This window comes from Aptenodytes forsteri, unplaced genomic scaffold (genome assembly GCF_000699145.1).
Source record: "Aptenodytes forsteri isolate BGI_AS27 unplaced genomic scaffold, ASM69914v1 Scaffold465, whole genome shotgun sequence".
NCBI lineage: Eukaryota > Metazoa > Chordata > Aves > Sphenisciformes > Spheniscidae > Aptenodytes > Aptenodytes forsteri.
The window spans coordinates 1,538,103-1,563,038 of NW_008795039.1; positions in this window are offsets into that span (position 1 = coordinate 1,538,103).

A 24,936-nucleotide genomic window follows, 5' to 3' on the forward strand; every position below is an offset into this window, starting at 1 on the left:
GTTCTTTCCTAATTTGCACACATTAAACCTGCAGGACTTACAAGGAAGGACACAGCTGAATGGAGGATGGAGGGTTGCAAGGAAGGACAAAATAATTTTTAGGAAATGTCTGCCAACTTCCTGACCTTATAGCATCTCACACACAGATAGATTCCTTTTATTTTAGGCAGACATTTACTTAGCTTTATAATAGTTTCTGTCACGAGTCTCTTGTCCAGAAAGTTATTTCCAAATCGTGCTTGCGTTGATGGTAAGTACAGAAGCTCTTTCAAACCATGTATGAGACACCAAAATACCTTTTTACTAGAGAATATTACAGCTGCCGTTTTCCTACTAAACCTGCATGCAGCAAGGAATAACTAAATGACACCTACAAAAAGTTTTAAAGGTAAAAGGAATTAATGAAAGCTCCAGATTATTTCTTTATGTTCAGTTTAGAGGCTGAGAGATGCAATAGGTCAGATTTTTTTGATCCAATAAGGTCCCATCCCACGACCTTATCTATACGGTGATAAGGTAATGCAGAGCAAAGTGCCAGCACAAAGTAGGTAGTAAGAGCTGTCTAAGGATTGTAGGAGGAGGTTGGAAGTAAAGACTTGTTTTTCATGCAGTGTGAAAGCTTGATCCTTGTCATCCCATCTGGCTGGTTACCTGCAAATAGGGTAGATACCAATATAAACTCTTTAGAAGATATTCTTATTTTTGTAAATGTTCAGTGGGGCTTGAGTGGTAACGACGGTAGAAAAGATCCCTTTACTCTCACTGCATACATACTGCATGTGACTAGGGCTCAAGTATCTCAATCCTGTTGCGTATCTATTTTTAAAAACTTTTTTTTTTTTAATAACTTACAGAGCCTCCAATGCAGATTTACGTGCTACAGTGAGGTCATTTTTCTGGATAATTGGGAAAGTTAAGTAATTGCTTGAAAAAGTAAACATTTCTTTTAATGTCCATGAAGCAAGTCTTAGAGCTGTTTGATACCCATACTCCTGAAATTATACAGTGGTTTACATCAACATGAAATCCATCTTGAGCTATCCTATGATGTCATGTGGCACTGCCAGGGCACATGCAGGCTACTTCAATACCCTTCATTCATGATGGGGAGCCTCATTGTGATTTCACTTTTCCCCTAGACAGCAAAAGGCAATATATAAAATGTGGTATCCATATGATTTGTGTGTATTTGTAGCGTACCTGTTGACAGCTTAAGACACCAGAGGGACAGACGGGCAGAGTTTTCTCTCTATCTTTTATTGCCTTTATGCTCTCCAAAGCATGACCTTGTGGCTTTAAAGTAATTTACCTGTTGCAATACCCATGTGGCAGCAAGATACTTTGAAACAACCCCCTTTTTTTTTTCGATTGTTGTATTTATTCAGGACCAAACAGAACGATCTTGGTCTGTGTCTAGGCTTCCTTATTTTATGTGGTTTGGGGTCGTAATTTCCCATTTCAGCCCTGCTGGTGATTGCAGCTTCTACGCTGATATGCCCAGCTTTCTCTGGGGTACTTTAGTACCTTCTTCAGTAGAATTTCCCATAAAAGTTTCCTAATTCATCAATCTCTGGAGAGGATTTAACTATAAGATCAAGAGTTGTCTTTGCATGTCAGAAATGTTGATTCTGGGATTACTGCTTCTAATGTAGCATCACAATCTAACCGCTGCTTTGCTTCCACCTACTCTCTGTAGTTTTTACTACGTTATGTCATTTGCCAAACTCTTAGACTCAAGCTCCATCAGACAAGACTCGTCTTTTTGTCATCTCACAGTTTGATGACCCAAACTCTGACTGGGATGTCAGTTAATTATTTCTACTGTGGTTATTCCCAGTAAACAGTGGTATTCAAGTCACTGAGACAGGAATGAATTTGGGTGGCAAAAAGCCAAATGCCAGTTTGATAAGAGAAGGGCAAAGTTTATGATCTAAAGGTGAAAAGAAAGGAACAGATTTTAAATTTTGTTGCAATAAAGATGGGTGCACTGCATAGGAAAAAGGGAAATAATCTGGTCTCGGAGGCTGAGATTCTGCATAATGGAGTAGACAGCGGAGTCCTCAGTTACAGTATGAAGGCTGAGAACAAATAAAGAATTGGGGGGTTTTGAAAGTGTGGAAAAATAAGAAATCCAGGATGACTTATCACAAAGGTCAGTGAAGGGGAACCACGGCAGCTGAGCTTGAGTAGTCATTCTTGACAATAGGGAGCAAAAAGCAAGAGAAGAAACAGAAAACAAGTGCCAGAAGTGGATCCTCGGCAGAAGTCACTAATAAACTCAGCCCTCTGATGGGTGGTTAAATATCCTGTAATACTGCAGAGGATGCTGACCAGTCCATCAGCTCCTTAATCTCTTTGATTAGTTCTGAATACTTCTTCGGTTAATATTTGGAAGCTTTGACTTCATTTGAATTCTTCTTGAAAAGCCTGGATGTAATAGACAGTTGTTGATTTGTATGCTTGATGCAGCTTCAATTACTTTCTCCAAGGGAATCAGAACCTCCCAGGATTTCAACAAGTCTGGGTGGCTCTCTCTGCTGGTAATAGAAATCAGTCACCTTAATTTTGTTTTTTCTGAAATATCAGAAATATCTGCTATAGGCTAAATAAGCTTGTGTTGCCCTTGGAACTAGCTGATTGTACACATCACTTTCCAACCCCTGCACAGGTTTATCTTTCAAACCCACACGTTCCCTCAAAAACATTAATTAGATTTGCCACTGTACCTTACCATACTTCTGTAACTGTTTGGTATGATGCAGAAAAAAAAAGTAGTTTTTAGCTCATTGCTTCAGGAAATGAGTGCATTATAACCTCACAGCTGTTAAACTATGGTCAGCTGCTTCTGACACTTAGTGGCACCATCAGCATTATTATGAATTGGAACAGGGCAGTACAGAAAATAAAATTAATTTATTGCTAAGGGCTCTGTTTTTGAAACAGATTTACATGTAAGGAGTGCGAGCTACCATATAGCATCTTAAGGATAAGTTGACCAAAAATATTTCACAGCTGTTAACTATGGTCAGCTGCTTCTGACACTTAGTGGCACCATCAGCATTATTATGAATTGGAACACGGCAGTATAAAAAATAAAATTAATTTATTGCTAAGGGCTCTGTTTTTGAAACAGATTTACACGTAAGGAGTGCGAGCTACCATATAGCATCTTAAGGATAAGTTGACCAAAAATATTTCTAGTAAGAGAGTTAGAAAACATCACCATAGATGTATCACAATTTTTTGGAGAGTTATAGAAAAGCAGAAAGTATAAATGCTCCAATTTTCCAGAACAGAGCTACACAGTCTTTGAGGTGTCTGGGGTGAATCGACATTTACACGTAAGGAGTGCGAGCTACCATATAGCATCTTAAGGATAAGTTGACCAAAAATATTTCTAGTAAGAGAGTTAGAAAACATCACCATAGATGTATCACAATTTTTTGGAGAGTTATAGAAAAGCAGAAAGTATAAATGCTCCAATTTTCCAGAACAGAGCTACACAGTCTTTGAGGTGTCTGGGGTGAATCGACAAGGGAGAACAATTAAGATTGATTCTGCATTCAGTTAGAGGTCGAGCTGTGCAAATTCTATGAATAGTGCACCCTTCCACTTCCAGATGACAGCTAGATTTCTCAGTTTGTGGGGGGTGGGGGAATCATATACTTAGTGACCTACTGTCAGATAAAAAGTGAAGCCTTCAAAGTGCTGCCAGCCCCTGTACGCTAGCTGTTAGTCCAGTTGTGCGAAAGTGCTGTCTTCAGTCCGTATCAGTAAGTGGGGCAATGAGGTTATACGTAGCAATGGACTCATTAGTTTGGGGGTTTTATTTATGTACTAAGAGAAAAAAATGAAACTTATTTTGCACAGGTAAATGTGTAATGAGAGAAAGCATTAAAGTTAATGATATTTAGAGGGGGTGTTGCACTGACAACCTTAGAAAAGAAAGTCCTCCAGTTTATTCACAAATTAGTCACTATAAATGCACTATAAATTTATGTGTGCTCTCTCTAGCTGCATCATTTGCTTACTTCTGGAATCTCACTTTTATATAGCTTTAGGTCAGCATGAAGGAATTGTTTGTTCCCTTTGTCATCAGTCCTACAAATGTAAGCCAAAGGCATGGTTTAAGTGTAGGACTTCTCTAGCAAAGAAAGAAATTAGAATTAATTCTAATTAATTGCAACAGCCATGTTACCAACAGATCTACAGGGCTGAAATCTTTTACCAGCAGTTAGCACTAGTGGGGTAACTTTCCTTCATTGCTTGACCAAAACCAATTTTAATTTTGGCCTATTGAATAGTTTTACTGAGGAACAATATTTTAAAACCAAAACACACTCATCCACCTATAATAAACCTCCAAAGCAGTAAGGTCTGTGGAACAGAATCTTTTAGGTTAACTAGTCACATTCCCTTCTATCATTGAGTTATGATGCAACAAATATATTTAAAAGAAAGCATTGACAACCACAGAAGCATCACCATAGACCATATGGTGGTGGTGGTGGTGATCTTCATGACACTGAATGTGCATCTCATTTGTTTCCCCTCATTCCAGGGATGATGAGGGCCTGCATTTTAAAAACGGCCAGAGAAGGCTTACTTTAATTTGGTGTGTGTCCTTTTACCTCCTGATTTCATCAAGGGGCAAGTTCAGACATGGGCTTAGTCATGTTTGATTTTGACTTTCATTTCTCTTCCATTTTGGTCTGTGATAGTGTGGGTTTTGTTAGAGTTTATGATATAATCTGTGCTTTGTGCTTTTCTCAAGGACAAATGGAAGTCACAAAGGCATCTTTAGCAAGTATTTCAGTATCTTGGTTGGAGATGTGAAGTTTTGAAACTTATGAAAAGTTTCCTGTGTTGAAATGCCTCTCTCTAGGAAAACAATGGAGGTCTAAACAGCAGAGTAGAAATCCATGGCTCCTGAGGCTTTGATGCAGTAAATTAGGAAAGAGAGGAACAAAGGGCAAGAGGCTTTAAAAAGAAAAAAAGTTACAAATGACCAAGAAATATAAGTCGATCTATTTTCAAGCCTCCTCCGAGATGGATGGCTCCCTGAGAATAAAGATGTAGATAAACCAGGACCAATAAAGATGTTTAAAACCTCTTTTTGCATAGTAATAACTGCAATTACAAGTCATGCCTGTGCATGTTTTCTATTTCTACACACGTAAAAGTGTGTTTATAATCCATTTGTTCATTCAGACAGCAATCAAACCTAACTTACATACTGACCAAGCAGTTTTCATAAAACCTGTGTTCATGAGCACCAGGGAGCCAAATAGAAAACTTTTTTTTTTTTTTAACAGGCTAGGGGTTTTTTATCCTACAGCCATTAGAAGAGTGTTAACAAAGCATTTATTACAGCACTTGAGGTTATATATTTAACTTAGGGGCAATATGTAATTTTTTTCCAAAAGAAATCACAGAACAAATTATCTTCCAGATGATGTTCTAGCTAATTTCTAATCAGACCCCTCCAAATCTTTTTATAGTTCATTTAAAGACACAGAATTGACCAAATCTTGAGAGAAACTGTGCTAGCTCTCTCAGCACAGACTAGAGTTTGCTCGTTAACAATTACGGTCCTTGAGGAACAGCCATAGCCTGTTTCCAAAAGAAATCACAGAACAAATTATCTTCCAGATGATGTTCTAGCTAATTTCTAATCAGACCCCTCCAAATCTTTTTATAGTTCATTTAAAGACACAGAATTGACCAAATCTTGAGAGAAACTGTGCTAGCTCTCTCAGCACAGACTAGAGTTTGCTCGTTAACAATTACGGTCCTTGAGGAACAGCCATAGCCTGACTCAGAGCAGTCAGTTCACTGATCAAAACAGGAATGTTCTTCCCATGCTCTCTGGGTAACCCCCCAGCTGTGCAGGCTGCCTGCAGAAGCTGCCGCCTGAGGTGCTTTGTAACCACATTTGCAAACTTCTCCAACTGCAGAGATCTTGGTACAGAAGGGAAGTAAGTGCCTGAAGTCAGGTGCAGAATTCCATTACCTCGAAGTTTGGTTTCTTTGTCCTGCCCTCATTATAGGTGAACAATTGGATTTTTACACGTTTTTGATCCCAAAGAGGGCAGGAATGATTTAGAGAACATCCAAGTACTTCACTATGAAAATTTTTAAATGTAGGATTTCCTTTCAGAAATGCCATTGTTTCTTTCACTTCTTGAAAAGCAGATTATTTTTATATTCCTTTTTAAGTTGCTAGCCACTTCTCATGACTAACTCATTATCAAGGTTCAGTTAAAAATTTACCTCGGCTTTTAGAGGAAAATAATGTCTTAAAAACTTAGCCAAAGAATGAAGCAGTGCACCTTGCTTTTTGTGTGAACAAAATGGTCTCAGTTGAACTTGGATTATTTTTATGAATCTTATTTTTAATTAAACAAATTTAAGAAAGATACTAAAGTTTGCTTGGAATCTGTTTGCCTTTTAACTCTTTTTCTCTTAAGTCCAGCTGCTGACCTAAGAAGAGAGCAGGATGAAGAATGGATTTTTGACTATTATTGTGCAACTACCTTAACTCAGATGAATCCCTGAACTTGTTCCAAACAATGCTGCTGTTAGAGCATTGCAGAATCAGTAAGCAAAACTTGCCTTCCAACTCCTGGCCTCAGCTAGATGATGGGTAAAACTGAAAAAAACTATTAAATTGCTTAGGATGGAAGTAGTTAATCAGTTAAATACAGGTCTGATTAGGATGATGCCTGTTTCATCTTATACAAATAATTTTCAATAAAGTAGGGATTCACATTTCTAAATTCCCTAGAATGTAAGGAACTGGTTGATATCCTTTAAACTTTTTGGGGAAGTTTTCAACCTTTCTTGCTTCACTAGATTTCAATAAGAGAAGGAACACCACCGTTGTGAAGGGTGCTGGTGAGGTAGCATCAAAACTGCACTACACAGCTCTCGTCATCTGTGCTCTGGAAAGATTAACTAAATTAAAGCGTGTGTCTCCTGTGAAGGGAGGGTAAACACTTGGTTGTCCAGCACAGAAAAATGAGAAAGATGACTGATCTATGTGAGCCAGTCACGGGGATTAAAGGGAAAGGAAAGAATTACTTAAACTAAAGGATACTCTTGGCCCATGAACAAATGAGCTTGAACAATTCATGAATAAATGAAGCTTTCAGAAGAAGCTTAAGTACAGGGTCTGGAACAGTCTTGTAGTCAGGAGAAATGGGTGAAACACTGACCTACTTTCAGTTGGAGCATGGTTAGTTATAAAAGGAGCTTGTATAATGCAGTTATTGAGCGGCCCAAGGAGCCCAGGAGGTCCTTCCCCAGCCTGTGGTCCTGTAGTACAGGCAGCACAAAAACTATAGCAACATCATAACAGGGATGTCGATGACTATTGCTTTCCTCAGTGTTCTCATTGCTTTTCATATGTATCTTTAATCTTTGATTAAACAAAAATGAAATTAACAAAATCCCTGCACTTCAAAGATTTTGACTGTAAAACATTTGAATAAGGGAGCAAGAAACAAAACTATTTGTTGAAAGAAGAAAAAAATACAGGAGAGCTGTCTTTCTTTTCCCTCTTAAGTTTTTCTGTTCCTTGTGCACGTTTGTTATCTTGCCAAGAGCCTGTGTTGTTGGCCAAGTGTTCTCAGTTTTTAGTAAGGTGAAATAAAAGAAAAATAAGGAGTCAAAGATATTTGCATGATCTAGCTTTTTTAGAGATTCTAGCTTTTTTGAGAATGTGACATTAAAACTTTCTACTCTGATTATGATGACTAAAATTAAGTTTGCATTGTGGATGACAATAATTTCCATCTGGTATTGCAGGTGCATTCTGTCTAATGACCCTAGTCCACTTTCTCCTTGGATAAATGGCAGGATCACAAATTCAGTTCTCTGCAAAATGCTAATTAACACCCTTCAAAGCAATTTTAGCTGAAGCCAAGCATTATTTGGGCACAGGCAAGGATTAATAGGCACAGCTTTTTGTCTATAGCAATAAAGTCATTCAGGGAAGATCAGAAGTACAGTAGATTAGCGTCTCCATTATGTGCCTGCCTCCTTTCTGAAAAAACCTCCGGACAAGGCAATAAAACAGGCTTCAGTCCCCATCACTGTTCAGCTGAAGGCCACGTCAGGGCACATATATCAGCTTTCCAAAGCAGTAACAACACATTAGCTCATTAGTAGCTTCATACGAAACAGATCTGGGGTCCCTCATTGAATAGTATATAGCTGCCTTTGTGTAGCCGGGATTTTGACAAAGCACTACAAAGTGTTTCTTGAGCTCTAAAGGGGAGTGAGACAATGACAAAGAGACAATAAAGCATGTGGTATATCCAGTTAGGTTATTGCCATAAACCTTCTTTCCTGATTAAATCTCTAAAAAATCCATAATGTCTTAAGACAGGCACCCATATGTTTAATTCAATGATTTGAAATAAAAAAAAAAATTAAAAGCACCACATCTCACTTTTCTAATTCCCTTGGGCCCTAGAGGCTGAAATCACATTAGATTTCTGTGAGACTGAGGTTTTTAAGTGCCACTGTCCTTTTATAAAAAAATGGGATTTAAACACAGTCACTTTAAAATAAATAAAATAAAAGGTGAAAATCATTTTCAGCTCAAAATTTCACCCTGCTGTCCATAGAAGGTAGGAAATTTTGGTTGAGGCAGAGACACAGGGTATTTTGCTTATTACAAAATATTTCGAGATCTTATGTAGAGGGCCAGTTGATCCAGATTTTATGCATTAAATTTTACGTTTAATCTCCAAAAGAAACAGAAATAGTGGGATCCCAACGAAACTTTCTTTCAGAGAAATAATTCATATATGGCTAGGCACTTTTGAAAAACCTACTCAGACATGTCTGTATCTTTAGACAAGCATCTAAATACCTTTGAAATTTAACTCTAATATGTTCAAAATCTAGTTCCTGTCAGACATTATGTATTTTCATGAAAATGTAGCATTAATTTTCTGTATGACCAGAAAGCCAGATGCTTGCCACCTCCCTTTGGCACAAAACATATTTGCTGCAAGCATGTATTTAATGCTGCAAACAAGTGTCGTAGCTGTCGCAAAGTCTGATAAAAAAAGCAACATCACATTCATGGAAATCTGACAGCCTTGGCAGGAGTTTAATTCTAAAATGCTGCTGGTAAAGAAAAATCCATTTAGGTGATACATATTGTAAAACATCCACCTCATGGAGTACTCAAAATGTAAAGGCCGAAACTGATCAGGGTAATATAGCACTATGAATTCTCTTACAATGAAAAAAGTTTAAAAAATAGCGTTCATTTGCTTTGTTTTGCCCTGTCTTCTCAGCTGCACTTTTTAAGGATAGCGACCAAAAGGAATTAGTTTACTGTGAACAGGTACAACGCTGACAAAGTATGGATTAATGACAAACAAAAAAATGCATTCTTTATACAGAAACTGGAATTTCCTGTTCTTTCTGAAGACATTACAGAAACACAGGGTGACATTTGAAGATATTCAGCCCCCAACTACGTGAATGAATTCCTACTGTCGTGGGACTGGATTAAGGGTTGGAATTTATTGTAAATGCTCTGAACCTGAATTTTTATTTATTTATTGCTTGCCACAGGGTATTTTGAAAGTAAGTGGTGAGTGCAATGGAAAACAACTTGAAGCGACCACAGCCAGTCATCCAGAACCCAGAAGGTTTGCCCGCTGACTTCACTCCCTGTTGCCAGTTTCTGTGAGCGTGAACGTCCGAACTTAGTCATTTCCTGAGCGTTTGTCTAGTCTGCAAGGCAAGCTGTATGTCTTGGTTTAGCTATTCATTGTGGACCTTTCCATTTGGTTAAAGAGGATAGCTAAGCTGTATTTAATAAGACTTTATCAGTTTGAACTCTTCATAGAGTCCTCAGGGGACTGTACGTATAACTTTAATACTGATCATAAAGTAGTAATGATAAAATGTGTATAACACCTTCCACCTCATACGTGGTAGCTTTCATCTGACCTTTGCTCAAAATTGTTTTGCTCCTTTTTTTTTTTTTAATACCACTATTATTCTGTTGAGTTTCACAACATTTGCACAAGGTAGATTATGTTATCAATAATTTGCAGACAAGGAAAATATGATACAGATGCTGCATCTCCTCTTGGGAAATGCCAGTAACTTGGCTACCAGTGCTGCTATTACCAAGGGAAGTTTTACAAAATTTCCTGAGAGAATAAAAACACTAAGGGACTTGTCCATGAGTCACTGGAAGAAGTAGAAATTTAAACCAGGAGCCTTGTTACAGCTCCACATACTAATTGGGAAATGCCAGTAACTTGGCTACCAGTGCTGCTATTACCAAGGGAAGTTTTACAAAATTTCCTGAGAGAATAAAAACACTAAGGGACTTGTCCATGAGTCACTGGAAGAAGTAGAAATTTAAACCAGGAGCCTTGTTACAGCTCCACATACTAACCGTAGACAGTGCCTACCACCATATTTATTTGATAAATTGCTCAAATCAAATGATGATTCTTTTCCAAAATAAATATTGTATGGCTTACTTTTAAGTGCTGCAGCAATCATTTTACTTCTTCTTACATAGAAATTAAAAAAAAAGGACACGATCACCTCTTATATGAAACAAAATTTCATTCAAGAACCATGTTTACTATCCTTTTTTTTTTCCTTTTTTTTTTTTTAAAACCAGATATTGACGTCCCTGTGGCACAATAGCTAAGCTGAAGCTTTGAAATATAGCGCTATAGTGAGTTGGGAAATAGCAAGCTCTTGGGTTCTGTTTTGTTTTGGGGTTTTTTGTTTGTTTTTAATAGCACATTATAAATGCTGTCTTTTGGAAAAAAATGTTGAATTTTGAATACATTTTTACATTTATATAAGAAAATATTAATTCATTAAGATATTGTAGATCTCAGAATTAGTGATGAGTAATCCTCAGGAATTTTTTTCTAGGTAAACCTACAAGATTTTTTTGATCTTAAACATTCTCATTTTTAATCTCTTCCCCCTACTAACCTGAAGTGTCCACCACATAAGCCATCCGGTCACTATGTCTGTCATCCCTTTAAAACTCCTTTTACGTCAGGTCTTCCAGAACTGCCTTATGGAAAGGGTCTCTGAGAACTGGACAACTTCTATAATCAGGTGAGCCTATATGTGTAATTGAGCTAGAATTAGTTATGTCATAATTTTTTGGTAGCTTCCCTTGCCTAAAATACCTTGAAATTAATTTTTAAATGCTGTCCTGGCATTTTTCATCCTGAACCTAGACAGAAACCAATGGTGAAAACAATCCGAGGTTTCAGAAACTGTTAAAACAGGATCTGCCTCCCCTTGAGCACCACCAGTATTCAGAATGAAACTGGAACATAATCATCACCTTATTTTCATTTCAATGCCATAACTTCCCAGATGTGTTCAGGTTTTTTTACAAAACTTTTCACCAGTTGATTCAGAGTGACATTGGACAATATGGGACCTGTTGTGGTTTAATCTCAGTTGGCAACTGAGCACCACGCAGCCGCTCACTCACTCCCCCCCACCTGGTGGGATGGGGGAGAGAATTGGAAGAGCACAAGTGAGAAAAAACTCGTGGGTTGAGATAAAAAACAGTTTAATAATTGAAATAAAATGATAATAATAATAATAATATGATAATAATAATAATAATATGATAATAATAATAATAATATGATAATAATAATAATAATATGATAATAATAATAATAATACACAAAGCAAGTGATGCACAGTGCAATTGCTCACCACCCACCGACCGATGCCCAGCCAGTCCCCGAGCAGCGGCCCCCCCGGCCAGCTTTCCCCAGTTTATGTACTGAGCATGACGTCACATGGTATGGAATGTCCCTTTGGCCAGTTTGGCTGTGCCCCCTCCCAGCTTCTTGTGCATCTCCAGCCTTCTCAGTCGGTAGAGCATGGGAAGCTGAAAAGTCCTTGGCTAGTGTAAGCATTACCTAGCAACAACTAAAACATTGGTGTGTTATCAACTTTGTTCTCATCCTAAATCCAAAACACTGTACCAGCTACTAGAAAGGAAATTAACTCTATCCCTATCGAAACCAGGACAGGACCGTATAACCACCACTCTTTATTAAGGTGTAAATACAAAGAAAAAGCCTGATTCACCTTCTGGTGCAGCCAGTAACAGTTCAGGAACAGAGCAGGAGCAGGCAGGAATGAGGAATGAAAAGAACAGGCTGGTGGGAACAGATTAAGGACAGAAAAAAAACCAGAATTGAACTGTAATAACTTCTCTTTATCCTACTGCCCTCTTTCAAAAAATTTTAATATAAAAGAAAAAAGTCCTCTCTTCCTCTCCCATTCCCCAACAAGGAAATGTTTCCACTTTCAGAAAAGTACAAATCAAGCCCTAAAAGCTCCTGCCTGAAAGCAGAAGTTGGAATAGCTGGTGGGAGCTGTAATTTGCTCATCACAGCCTGGTTCTCTTCCATAAATCAGGATCTGCAACTGGATTATATCACCCATAAAAAACCTTGGCCAGAGGTTCCAGGGTGAACGTCGCTCCCCTCATCCTGAGTGGAGACCATGCTGAGAGCACGTTGGTAGTAAATAAATACAGAACACAGGTTGTTCAGCTGACTCTCCAGCTTTCTGCTGAAAGGCAGGTACAAATGTCAAAGTTCCTCTGGAGAGTGGGAGGCCAGCACAAGAAGGGAGAGTTAAGGGTTCGGTGTATTTTTCTAGTAGTCAGGGCAGAGAATGAAGAAAGGAGAACGTAAAAAGAAAAAGCATCCTGTCTTCTCGGAAACCAGAGAAACAGTCTTAAAATGGGCTTCTGAATGTTCACCAAGATCTTGTCTGTACTGTTTGTTAGCATACCAAACTTCTTAAATCCCCTATATGATCAATCAAAACTTGTGGCAGTGAGAATCTGTTTCAAACAAGTCCCAAAACTGCATTTGTGTTTGCCTACCTGAGGAACCGCTTTGCCTCTCTCTGCTCCCACCAGGGTACAGATCAGACATATACGGCAGCATAGGCAATGAGAGCACGGGTTGAAGCCCAGGTCCGAAGCCCACGGTCGCAGGGTCTACAAAGAACCTCCAAAGATCACTAGTCATGACTGGACTCTTCATTTAACCTCTTAGAATGGCAACTGGTACTAAACTCACCTAATTACCGTACACTGGGAAATACAAAGTGTCTTTCCGCAGTCCTATTATGACAGGTTTTTGCTGCTGTGGTCAGAATGATTCAAAGGAGACTGACTGCAGTTTAAACTGAGGGATAAAAAAAACGAGACCAACAGTAATGAGGAGAACCATGGTGGCAAAGTACCCCCTGAGGAATAAAAGGCAAAGGACAAGGTGGAAAGTCATTCAGGAAAGAGCAGATTGCCACGACACCAGTGGCACGTCTCTCCTTCCCAGCAGTGAATGCAAAGACAAGCCATTCTCTTTCCAGCGGTTCAGGGTGTCTCTACCAGGAGAGTCAGAAGCCAAGAAATTACTTACAAAGCCATCCTTTGCAGGAAGAGTGTCTGGATGGTCTCAGCAGATCCCCTCTAATACCTCTGAGGTTATGAGCGTGTCTGAGCTCTAATAGGGGTAGGCAGGTAGATACCTTCTGCTCAAACAAGTTTTGTTCCCAGCAGCTCTGGCTTACCTATTAAATTTAATGCCTATGGGTCTTTAGGGTTTACTTCTTCCCCATAGCTGTATTATTTCGTTAAATAATCTTCATTGCTGCAATTATTCTATAAAGAGATGATTGTTACAAAGGCCTAGATACTGATGGTAGGTATAGCTAGAGAGCTGGGAATGAAGAAATCGCTGTGTGAGGAAGTCTTTTTTTTTTTTTTTTTAAGATAGTTATGGGTTATTTGATTTGATTAGCAGGAGTTAAATAATCTGTTTATTTGACAGCATATTTTAAAAGACCTTTGAGAGCAGATCACTGAATGAGTTGGATGGAGGCCACCCCTTGTCTCTGAGGCAGATGGATGGATGGGAGGAAATACATTTAAGACAAGTTTCCTGTGCCTCCATTTGGGAGGAAGGAGGGAGGCCCCCAGTGGACACAACTTTCAACCCCATAAGCATACTTCTGCCTAAGCAGGACAAATCTGAGCATGAGTCGGAGGGGTAACATGAGATTAAGGTCTCTGAAACAAACATATGAATAACTTTTCTTATTCATTGGCCTTTTCTTTTTCCATTGTTTTAAATTCACGTTTTTTCATTTTAATAAAAGTAGGTGATACTTTAAATGAAAAGCAACTTTGCTTATCAAATACTAAAATGTTTTCATTCAAAAATGCAGAAAAGAAATATATCAACTCGGGAAAAAAAAAAATCAGCAAGACCAATTTCATAAAGCCATGAGAAATTAGTGGAACACTGCCATATTGAACCTCTGCTTTTTCTGAAAATAGCTCTCCCAAAATTTGGCATCCAACTCTAAAGAAAAATTAAAGACTGCCTATTTCTCAACAGCAGCAGAGTGCCCTAACTTTCAAACACCTAAGTATACAAGCGAAAATCCGTTCACTCTGTTAATAGGTCTGTCAATTCCTTCCCGTCCTCTGTCCCTTCAGAGAAAGGACCAACACTCCACCGCAGTCACTGTCTTATGTGCTTGTCCAGGGATGAATCCCGATTCCTACCTAACTCCCCTTATCAAGGATGGGTTTGGCTGGTCATGGCAGATGAGTCCATTTATTTTCTGCATTAGAGTTGTCCACTGGGGATATCTGACCTCATCCAACCATTTGTTCTGCTTCTCCATAAACCAAATACTTCACTCCGTGACAGAGGGGTTTTCTCCTGCTGTTTCCAATTGTCAGCTATCTGCCTTAACAGCAGAGGCAACCCACATCTTACCAGTCACTGCCCTGGATTTCCAAAAGGCAGATATCCCTTTGAATGAAAGTCAGGTCATTGGAAAATAGCCTATTTTTTTATGTCTGGGATCTCCTCTGCCACAGAAATCCCTCAGTCTGGTAAGGAGTCCTGCCAGGAGGTCCTCACCTGGTACCACACAACATGGAACTCCTCACATGTGACCTTCACAAGCAAGAGCTTTTTCTTGCTTTACTTAAGGGTAACCGATTTGGAGTTTTCATTAATCACTTTTATGCAGCCTACCTGAGACTGTATTTTATTTGCTTAATTGGAGAAGGATTCCAAGAGTCTACAGATGCAAATCTACAGAGTTACCTGCTAGCCAATAGTTGCTGCAAAACTCTAGGTTAGGAAAAGTTAGACTGCCTGGCACTCACTCAGGTTTGTCTTGCTCACCAAGTCATGGTCTTTATTTGCATTGTTCATAACCGACTTTGTGTCCGCCCCCCTGTTCACCCCTCCAAGTAGCTCCAACTGTGAGCCTCTGAGGGATCTGGTTACGTATTTCTTTTGAATCCTCCTGTTTAAAAGTATTGTAGAGTCAGTATGTTGTCACAGTGCTCTCTGGAAACGCACACTAATGACCTGGGAAACCAAAATAGCCCTCGGAACGGTTAAGGAGAATTTGCAGGAATTCCTTCATGCAAAGCTGGGCACCCTAAAAGAAAAATGCTTTCGAGTTTAAACTGTTGTTTATTTTGGAGCATGTTTCTCTTTCTGCTTTCAATGGTGACCTAGGAATGAGCTCACCATTGGAAGCAAATCTGTCTTCTGTTTCCACTCCTAAAGGATTACCTACTTTCTGAAGCGCATGGGGTTATTGATGGCCTTACACCAAAATTATGATTTGGAATTCTGTGGAAAAAATAAATACACACATACGTACACGTGTGTGTGACACTGACAGATTTAAGTTAAAAAACTTGTTGAAACATTACAATAAGAGATTGAATTTGTAATAAATAGAAGGCTTCCTATATTCGCAAGTGTTCTGCTTTGTGCTTGAACAGGAAAATATCTAATCTAGCATGACTATGTGGGAGAACAGCAAAAACATATTGTTTTGTAATGCGCATATGGGCTGTGCAGCATTTGGCAGCATCTCAGACTGAGATCCAATTAACAAACAACCTCGCTCTGTCTTTGTGTGGGGTTGTTTAACATGGTTTTCTGCAAGCAGATCATGCGAACCGGTGCTGCTGGCGGTTGATTAGTGCTTCAGTTACAAGGCTGATGACAAACCAAGCAGAGGCTGCTCTGCCTGTCACTCTATGCTGCCCTGCAGAAGACCAGCACTGTAGAAGATGGTTAACATCAAACACCAGATCTCACTAATACCACTTTTGACAGCGTTTAGTCCATGGGACTTTGAAGGCAAGCAGCGTCTGCCAGCAGGGCCAGCACACATGAAGGCACATGACAGCCACCAAAGGTGTCATTGCCAAAGATGCCCTCATCTTGACTTCATACCACCTCCTGCTCTTCTGACCTTGCCAGTGCACTCCTTTGAATCCCTTTCCCACATGGGGACAGAGGGGGTCCAGGATCCACTCTATAAATGCATTAGGAGCTTTGCTATTTCAGCCTCTGCCTGGTGGTGTGGGGAGGAGTTTGAGAGCCAGTGAGTGACAACTGGCCCACCAGCATGCAGAGATGGAAACTTTTTTTAAGTTGAGTTAAAGAGAAATGGCTTTATTTTTCCTCTTGCAGCAGTTAACCTATTAAACTGAATATTGACAGAAAGCCAGGTACAGTAGTGACAGACATGGTGTAACACCACAAGCAGAACAAAAAGAAAGAATAGGCTCTAGCATCTCTATTTGGTGAAGTGTCATCCTGCTTTGAAGTCACTTTTTCTGAAATTCCTGGGGAATTACCTGGCAGCTGATTTCTTAAGTTTGTTTTGGTGTCTCCTCATACATACCTCTCCTTCTCCCTTTCCTGCCCTTTTGCCTCCATCCTTCACACATTTCAGAAGGAAGGATTATAAAAAAACCCACCATAAAACCCAAATCTACAGATGCAGGAGAGACGTCTCTTAAGTCATTCCTTCTCTTTTTTCACTGATGTATTCTCTCAAGAGTGATAATCATCTTTTTTGAAATGCAGGTCTAAGACGGAAGGAATTTTTATCTGGAAGAGTAATATAAATTAGCTTTGACTGCCAGTTTCCACTGATTATTACTTTCCAGGCGGAATTCCTACAAATTCTTGAGGCATGACCTCTGATGAAAAAATAAACCCCTTTAAAACTTGTTTGAGAAATTCCAGATAACTTTCACAAGAGATTTAATTTTAGAGCATTAACACAATCTTGGTTGGAAAGATAAAACTACAATGCAGTTATTTGGTAGGAGTCATTACTGAACAGTGAAGTCATTTGAGCTTATTTTACTGTGCTTATCTTTTTGCTTTCTTTTTTTTCCCCCCTCGAACTAATTTTATGATGCATTACTCAGTGCACTCTGGATTCACCCTCATAAAAGGATAAAGTATCTCAGCAGATATCCAGGCTTAGGCAGTCAGTTTGAGAGTAAACTCACAAGCCTTAGTTATCTACACCAAACAGCCAGTGCACAGGGTATCGTCTACATATTGTCAGTTAGTGTTCATTAGCTTGTAAATCTTGGGTTTGTGAGGCTTAAGCAAAGGTAAAAGCTGCCACAGATAGAAAAGAGCTGTTTTAAATACCAGTGCCAAGCACTTACTAATGACAAATGCATCTTTGAATCAGATTTCACCTCTCCTAAGCAAATAAATTTAAAAAAATTTACACCAGCAAATCAAGAAAGCCGCTCTCCTCCACCTCTATTTGATCTGCAGATGCATGAAAAAGTGGAAAACACATGTTGCAAGATATCAGCTTATATTGCAATCATTTTCATACTTTTTTTAACGTTTAAGGCCAGAGTCCCTGGTTCATTACTTGCAAAGCACGCACTGTGATGAGGTGCCCTGACTCTGGAGACATGCAAGCTCGTGCTCAAGGAGCTGTGCTCGTGTCAGTACAGTCCTGCAAAAGCACCTGCCTGCTCACACCCAGGTTCTTGAGCAGAGCCATACAGAGTGGATGCCCATCTTTTACTTCAAGTGTACCATGGAGGAGTGGAGCAGCAACACTGCCCAACAAAGCGCTTGCAATCACAGCTACTGCCAGGTCAGCACACCCGCCTCAGGGCTAAGGGATGAGAATCGCAGTACTGTAAAGGCAACAAGATCCAAATACGTGGGGGCTTTGGGGGAAATTATTTCTGTGTCCTCACACGTGACTTCAACCCTGTCAACTGCATTATAGCTGGCTGAGACTTTCCAAAGTAGAACAGAGAGACCAGGCACTGGTTTCCACTCACTCTGAGCAGGAATTAGCAGCTGGCTCCCATCCCATGGAGAAGTCCAGCTGTACTCTCACCTGTACCTATTTATTTTTTTCAGCCCAACTTCTGTCTCCTAAAGTGCTTCTCTTCCTGCACAACCATTAACAGCTAGTGCACCCCAAGGCCTCCTGAGAGATGACACTGGCTGCCTGCACACAGGCGCCTGCCCGCTATCAGTATACTGGTCTGTCTTATGTCTCTGTGGGAGTAGGCACCAGCTGAGGATAGGAAGCTCTGTAGGTCATTAGAAGCTTCTTTTTATGTGTGAGGACCAACTTAAAATAAAGCCTAACCTTTCCTTCCTGACAGCTGCTTACAACACTCTACTTCAGAAATTCACTGCCCTGCATGAAAGGAGCATGATCACTTTTTGGCTAGAAAAATAGCCTTTTGGGGAACATGTTTCCATTTGGAAAAAGTCCCTATTTTCCTGCAGAAACATCAAATTTAGTCCTCCCTCATCCCATTTGTTTTGTCATTTTCTAATCCCTTCTTTTCCATTAGCCCACACTGCTCATCTCACTGGCAAAATTGAAGAACAGAGCAGGGAAGGAAGGAGGAAGGCAACCCAGGATTTTTCGGTTATGAAATTCTTTCTCTATTTCTATTCAATTTTTTTTTTATAGTAATCAATCTTTCAGCTAGACTCCTCTGCTTCCAGTTATGCCAGGTCAAAAATATATTATGCCTTGATTTCCTCCTCTTGTCAGTGCTTCCCTATCAGCAATTCCTGCATTATTTCTTTCCAAAACTCCATCCATATAAAGTTCCTTCCTCCTTTTCAGCTCATCCCCAGCAGAAGCATTTCAGCTAGCTAAACAGGTAGTAATGTAATTCTGGCTGAACAAGAAAGAAAAGGTAGATTTAAGCTCAATGGTTACATGCACCAATATCTTGACATACATAGAGGTGTGTGCCTGGTGTTTATATATATACTTTTTTTCCCCTTCAAGAAGTGCCCAGCTGCCTTAGCCAAATTAGCTGGTTTCTCCACTAACTTTACGGACCAGCTTATTTACAATGTGTAGACTACAAGTGCATGAGTGACAGTGCAGCTAAGCAGGACTCATTCATTTACCTGAAATAAATGCACTTAAAGAGCATAAGTTTGGGGAAAAAAGTTATTTGAAAGCCAAAACTTTCTCTGTTGTTTTATGAGTATCTCCATATAGTACCCATTGGAACAGGTCCATTCCTAGCTTGACCAAACTCATTAACCGGAGTTGGAATAGAGCTCACTCCTCTGAGAAATGTAGGCTTTTGTTTTTAATAAAACATGTGGGCCAAATTAGTATGTAAATAAATGAATGACTTTCAAGAATCCCAGATAACACTTGCTGAGCAATGGGTCAGGCCAGATTTAATCTAAAAATCTTTCTGCTGCGTGTAAATGATTATGTCATAGCATTTGTCTTTAATTACTAAACTGTTTCCAAAGGCTTGACTCATGGCATGTTTCTCGGTTAACCACAAAAACTTGTACTACAAGATTTGCCATATAGATTCTTTTTTTTCTTACAGCATTGTTAAGCCCTGGCTCCTGAAAAAGGAATGTAACAATCTCCCAGAGATAGTCACTTGATCTTTACAGTAGTGAGATTTTTTTTTTTTAAATAAATTCCATATAAAGGAAAAAAAGGCACTTTTGACTCATAAGGAATACTGTAACATCCTTAATATTGACAGCAAACCACAGAGATGAAAGTGTTTCAAATACATCTAAATATCTCTGTATACATCCAAACATGAAGGAGCACTTCTGTAAATCTATGTACAAGGATTTCTATGACAAGTTGTACCTTATCCTATATGCCATGATGGCCAACCCTTGCCAAGGGCAGACATTTCAGAAAAGACTCAGTCTCTCCTTGTTCCTAGCTGTATAATATTTCCTTGGTATCCATGAACCTTTTACTATGTATGACCTGAGGGTGAGGTGAGGAGAATGAAGCGTACCAGCTACTCTGTGAATTAACAAACCAGTCTGGGTACCTAAAAAGTGTTTGATGAAGGAAAAAAGTAGGATTTGTTGTTGTTACAAAGAAAATGTTGATCTGACCACCCAGCTCCAAGAAGGACACTGTAAGATTGAGCTGGTGGCTTTATAGTTCACAGTGATAGTCAGCAGAGAAAGATGTAGCAAGCAGAACCAGTTTGTGCAAGTAAACTAGAAATTTAAAATATCTTTTACCTGTATCTCTGTAATTTGAGTTTGATTATAGGGAAAATACAGGTACCAACTGATGCAAGCTGATGATATTTAGAGCAGAGCAGAAACAGGCTCCTGCTGTCTTTCAAAGGGAAATACAACAGTTGGAGGCTGTCAGGGAAGAAGCACATTCCTCCAGTAAATTTATACAGTGCTACAAGGTGCCTCCACAGGAACTGTTCAACTCCCTGCACCTTCGATTTCAGCAAAGTTGCTGGTAGAAGCGTACTACCTGCTAAACACCCTTAAGAGTATCTCCATTTCTTCAGTTCCTCTGACTGCTCGCCTTACCCTCCCCAGTCACGGGGCAGGAGTGCCCACGCAGCACACATAGCCTGTTGCGACCAGCTAACGTGCCAGAACACGCAAAAAGAGACTTACACTGGACTTCTTAGGCTCAAATCACTGAGCAGAAACGTTAAAAAAAAACCACAGTGAAGAATCACCAAGTAACATCTGAGAATACTCACCTATTAGCATGCCTAGGACAAAGTAAAGCCTGTCTGTACCCTCTCTCTCTACAGGGCTCACCACAACTCACTTGCTAATTCAGAGGGCTCATTAAAAAAGGGTGGTTTTGGTGGTCATCTGACCTTTATAAGAAGCAGTGATTGCTGCTGATTAGGATAACCTTGTCCAGCTGTTGGCTGGCTCGGGCAACATCAGGAAGGAAGTGCTGGGGTTTCAGGTTATAAAAGGGTAGAGAATGACCTGAGAAAGGTGGTGTCAAAAGGACTAGAAGTTTTCATCTAAAATAGTAAACCAGCTCTGAAAGCTGAGTGGGGCAGCTTGTTTCTAAACCTACATGCTAGGGAGGGAAGCACTAGTTTATACACTCTAGACTAGCCTGTATTGCTAAAGTAAATAAAAAACATTCCCTACAGGAAGCAACCAGAACTTGGACAGAAGCAGGGAAATCAAAGTCAGGTAAGGGACAATGCAGATCCAGGTATCTATCTGCTGTTGGGATAGCTCTGATTGGTCTAGCAGTCATGGTAGTTCTGTTCATTTCTTAATTTTCCTGTTTCCAGGGTAGCTTGGGCTTCTTTCTGTTTTCCCCACTCCAGGGGACAATTCACCATCTATAGCTACTAGGTCTTGCTGGTGATATTCTTAGCTGGTTAGGCATTTCTAATGAAACTTGTTTTCTTTCTTGAAGTTATCTACTCCACCTCCTTTGCTACCAGTCAGTTATCTCTTTCTGTAGTTATCCTCCTCACTGGATCAGGCAACTCACTTCTGCTTGCAGGGTTATGGTGTTTCCCTCATGCAAGTCTCTATACCTCTTACCAAAGTTATGTGTTTTGAGATGTTGCTATTTTTTTTTTCTTGTATTCTTAAGTTCCCACCACCTGCTCCCACGCTATGCATTTGTTAACTGTTGTTAATGGAGGTGGCTTTGTTTGCCAGCAGTGGTAGCTCACATATTCTGATTGAATCTCAATTATATTTTTTTCTTTTCAACCAACTTTTAATGATGTTAAAATATAAATGAGGAGTTTGGTTTTGGAAAGGTAAATGCACCTCCTTTTCATTTTGTACCTCCCGTTATAAAATATGCTTTGTATAGAATATAAGGTATTAATATACTTTTTATGTTAAGATCCTTGAGACGAGTGTCAAATGTGAGTTGTAAGGTCCTGGGGTCAGACTTTAAATTGTTGTGAATTGTCTGTAAATCATTCAGACAGAGTACAGGCTAACAAACAGGCCCTACAACAGTAGAGGATTGACGTAACACTTTCCTGACTCCCCATCCCCTACCTGCCTTCCCACCTTGCAGACATGGTCAAGGGAAGTACTGCCCTGGTTTGAAAGTACATGTTTCCAGTTGAATTCTTACAGATGGAGGAAACTTACTACTGGGAGCATGTCGTAGACCGTGATACCTTTTTTACCTTCCCAGAAGCTCAGAAGGGCTCAAACCCTCCAGCTAGAAAACACCATCAATTCCCTCTTGTAGGTTAAAGCTTTTTCCCTAACTTGCAGTAGCTTGCTTTGCAACTGCATGTTTTAATCCTCTCTTTAAAATGATCATCGTAACAAAGCAAAGCAGACTAATTAATAGCTTCTATAGAGGGGGAGATTAACTGATTTTTTTTGTTTAAAAAGTGTTACAGAAACATATGTATGATCCTTCCCTACCTTGAACAGACTAAATAATGAAAAGGAAAGTCGTGTGAGGACAGTTTAAATATTTCACTCATTTTCATGCTCTCTAAACTTTTTCTATTCTGACTGTTTTAGTGAAGCAAGCACACAATTAATTTCATCTTTCTATGACACTTTCTGGAGTCTTCCACCAATGTAACCTGCAGAGTAAGGATGACACTTCATAAAGAATATTTATGCATTCATTACAGTAAAGCAGTTTCTACCTCTGGGCAGGGATACAACTAAGATAATAATGTAATATCAGGGAAGAGCCACTATCTGAACTGGAGATCCCTTCCTGGGAAAGGAGGGTGCCTGGGGCAGCCTTTCTCTAGCAGCAGAATATTGCTGTAGTTCAGAATTTGAGCAGCTGGTTACAAGAGAGGTTTGGCTGGTATCAAATGTTGCCTTGGTCTTAATTAAATGCTTTAACTAAGTTGTACTTCCTTAGCCTGCGTTCACTGCCAGGTGATTGTACAATAGAAGAGAAATATTCTGGGCTTAATCTGAGGTATAAATTAAATATCTTTAAGTTGCTGAGCATCTACTGTAATATGTGGACTGCATTTTCTCATTCATTGTATATGCGAACTGAACAAACCTGGCTTGGACTCAAGTGAAATTTGGCATGGGGCAGTGGTCTACTGGCCTCTAGGACTTTCACAAGAATGTGATTCCACATTTTATGTGGCTATGTACTGGTGAATGGAATGTTTAAATAAATAGCAAATTGAGTCACTTAGCCCTGAATCAACAAATACAGTGTCCCAAAAGGGATTCCCCACAATTTATAGCTGTATCTTGCTGAAGATTCATATTCAACTGATTTCAAGAGGCTTGGATTTGAAGACTGGTAACATGGTAGGCAAACTCCTTTCCTAGCAAATTCATAAAGCAGAGCGTATTGCGCCAGCTGCGTATGAAACCTTTAGGAGAGCTTTGATCCCAGGGCAGCTCCACCTGGACACATATATATGTATCTGTGTGCTTATAACAAGAGCCTGATCTTGTGGCTGCAGTGTTCAGAAATTCCTGTGCCTCTCTCCCTCTTTTACTTTTCTCCAGTAAGAAAATGCATTTTCAATAATCAAAAAAATCATAATCTTCTGTGCAGCAAGTTGGTTCATTAGTAATGGGTTAGCCACAGGTTAAAAAAATTTTTCTATTGAAACATTTGGTCTATTTAAAAAAAATAAAATGGCTCTGGGGGAACCCAGAAAGCAAGTTTGGGGAAGAACCATATATTGCAATAACTTTCTGCTGTAATGTAGCAATTTAAAATATTGTTCAGTCTTTGTTTTTCATATCATAACTGATCAATCTGTACATCGTGGACAAGGTCTCATCAGTTTCTTCAGCTGCCTACATATTTTTGAAACAAAAGGACAAGCTCTTTCTGACTGAGGAATATGAACCTTGTCCCACTGGAAATTTTGCAAAGGTCATCTGCTTTTCTTTGAGTCTTAAAAGAAAAAAAAAAGTTCTAAAAGGTACTTTCCTTTCTGTGATTTAAGTTCATGACCATTTATCATCATGCCAAGTCAGTTCGTCTTTTAAAAGAAGCTTTCCAGAAAAAAAAAAAGGATTATTTATGAATTAGGACACAAAGAACTTTTCTTGCTGCCAAAGTTAGCCACAAAGTGTTTCAAATGCCATCCCCTCCATGGTGTGTCTCTGCCCAGCTGTCAGTTAGTACGCAGATATAATTGGAACACATTGGGAAAATACAATTTCTGGAAAAACTGAGAATTTTCATAAGAACAAACAAATTCAAATATTTAAATTTGGTGGACTGGAACTGAAACTCTTCAGTTTGTACCATCAGTTTGAACCTCGGCTCCCATGAAACACTTTCTCACTCCCAATGAAAAAAAGATGGGAGCAGGATGTTGAGTGCTGAGCTTTCCAATGGAAATTGAGAGTTTACATTGCAAAGCAAATATTTCTATTGATTTGAAACAAAAGTTGGTTAAATGTTCGTCAGACTGGTAACCTAGCCGGACCTTGCAAGGCAGTGTGGTAGCTGCTTCATGGCTGGAAGAGGCATTAAAAGGCTTTGGCCTATATTATTACAACCCAAACCAGTAATTACAGTGCAACACCTGCTTGAGCATCTGAGGCAAACCTATTACATTGTAGTTCAGACAGAAAGGAGAACACATACACGAGCAAAATCCACGTTTTGTTCACTTCAGAAGACCTTTTTGCTCCTAGGTTTTGCAAACCTTTCACAGCTCCCCAGGAGAAGGCATGCTATGTCTGTGACATTACCACTGCCATGATAGCATCTGCATGTTTAAGAAATGTCTATCCTATGGGTGTCACCTTTTCACAA